Here is a 2,667-nt window from a genome sequence, read left to right on the forward strand (position 1 = left end):
ATTTATGTGATATAAAGTTGTTTATCGAAAGCCTTGGATATAGAGATATGAGTGGAAAGTCATTACTCTTCCCCAGTACTCACTCTGCAAATCAGTTCAATGAATTTCTTCTTCCCCCTCATGGATTAAATCTCTGCCAGGTCTAATAGACTATGTGTTTGCATTCACAAACTCATAACCTCAGGCTAATTTTATATTAAAACTCTAGATTTTCATCTAATGAAAAACCTTCTCTTCCCCTAGTGAGCTTGAGTCTAGTGTCAGGAAAGGACCAGGAAGGAAAGATCAGGGGACTGCCCACAATTTTCCCACATTGTTCTTTCCTCCTCAGCCCTCACTCATTAAGATTTTTCTGTTTCCTCTGAAGCAAGGTGACTGCATAGCATATCATTTGTACTGGGACTCTTGTAAGGAGAAAGGCATTGTTAGGAATCACACCTGCACAACAATCAAGTGAGGCTGCCCTGACACACTAGGACAAGGTGTATGGCTTTCTTATTCCAGGTCCGGGAATGATAGAGTGATGGGAGAAAGGAGGTAAAGGACAGAAAAACATTTCAGTTGGTGGATGCAACTGTAACTTGCACCTGAGCTTTCAGAGTGGCAAATACCTACTTGCTGGGTTTCTCTTGCGTGGAGCACCACTGAGGACTTCTCAGAGTGGCACTGCCCCTTTCCCCTATGCTCAGGCCCCAGAAAGTGCTCTCTGAGGCTCCTGACGCAGGCCTCATCTCCTCTGATTGTTAGCCATGGCCTCTGCTCCAGAATCTGTGTTCTCAGCCTCATCCTCTGCCTCCTTCTGCTGAGCTCACCACAGCCCAGGTGGAGAGCTCCCTTAGGTGGGTGTGCCTTTCAAGATAGATCACTGCAATCTCCACTCTGTGGGGTCCGTATCTGGTACCTCTGTCGCTGCTATCAGTTAATAGACACTTGGTTCTTCTGTGGACTCCTCTCCCTTTTATGCCTCCTATAGCCATAGTCAGGTACAAGGTGTAAACAAGCAGGTGGCCCATGACCTCTACAAGTATGTATCAAACTCTCTAAGTATTTGTTTGAAGGCCCCCCCTTATGAGGCGTGGCTTGATGTAGCTGATCCTCCCTCTTTCTTCCATAGTTCAGTTCCATTCAGTTGCTCAGTCGTGTCCGACTCTCTGTGAGCCCATGGACGGCAGCACGCCAGGCCTCCCTGTCCATCACCAACTCCTGGAGTTTACCCAAACTCATCTCCATTGAGTCGGTAATGCCATCCAACCATATCATCCTCTGTTGTCCCCTTCTCCTCCTGCCCTCTATCTTTCCCAGTATCAGGGTCTTTTCTAATGAGTCAGCTCTTTGCATCAGGTGGCCAAAGTATTGGAGTTTCAGCTTCAACATCAGTCCTTCCAATGAACACCCAGGACTGATCTTCTTTAGGATGGACTGGTTGGGTCTCCTTGAAGTCCAAGGGACTCTCAAGGGTCTTCTCCAACACCGCAGTTCAAAAGCATCAATTCTTCGGCGCTCAGCTTTCTTTACAGTCCAACTCTCACATCCATACATGACTTTCTCCCACAACTCTCCACAAATTCTCAAATATCCTTCTCACCATTGATTTTAACTTCCTGAAGTTTTCTTTCTCTTCCCTTATGTAGCCCAAGTGTGGGAAATGGGTTATTAATGCTGGAATAACCAGTTCCACAATTAAGCTCAAGGAAGGCCTAGTACTTTTATACCTAAGACTATACAATACTGAGCACCTGTGGTAATATTCTTAGCCTTTTAAATCTCAGCTTAAATTCCAAGATAGTACAAAAAAATCCCATACAATACCCTGTTACACTAATCTTAAAGACTCTTTATATGCTGAACACAGCATTGGGTATTTTGCATGCCATTTCTTATTTAATCCTCATGGTAAATCCATTGAAGCAGTAGCCGTCTCCATCATACAGATGAGGAAACTGAGACCAAGAAATGCTAAATAATGAAAAACAGACAAATCACAGTCACACTAATGTTGTCAACTGGAGCCTGGATTTGAATCCAGAAGACCGCTTCAGACATGATAGACTTAATCACAATACCATCGTGCAAATGAGGTATAAGTAGAGTAAGCATGAAGTAGTCTGCCTTCTTCACTCCTGTTCCTTCTAAATCTTACCCCAAGTGGCTGACAGCCTACTGAGATGGCAAAGGAATATTGTGAAAACTGATTACAATAATATCAAAACGAAACAAAACAACTGTTTGTCATGTGGGTAATACACTTTAAGGAGTGCAAGGATCCAGGCTAAACTGAGGTCTTGCAGGTGAAGTACAAGGGATCATTGCAAGATACAGCCGGTACCCTTCAGGAAAGATTGGTAGAAAAGGGAGGTGACTTGACAAGGGGAATAAAGAAATATTTTCATCTTTCTGTCAACTTCAGAGTTTTCTGCATAGGTTCTAGGAAGGTAGGATTTTTATGATGATGGAATGAAGCTTCCAATTACTCAGGAGCAAAAAGGCAGCATACATGTAGTCCAGAGGAGAGGGAGCCAGAGTATTTATGTATTACAGTCTAAATAGAATGGAGTTGAAGAGCAGCTCAGGTCCCATTGGTTTTGGCTGCTTTTCTTATAGTTATCATGGCTGTCTCATAACTGAAAGAGTTTTGTTCCTGATTCTCCAGGATTTAACATATTTTAA

This window comes from Bison bison, unplaced genomic scaffold (assembly GCF_000754665.1).
Source record: "Bison bison bison isolate TAMUID 2011002044 unplaced genomic scaffold, Bison_UMD1.0 scf7180017864478, whole genome shotgun sequence".
In the NCBI taxonomy this organism is placed as follows: Eukaryota; Metazoa; Chordata; class Mammalia; order Artiodactyla; family Bovidae; genus Bison; species Bison bison.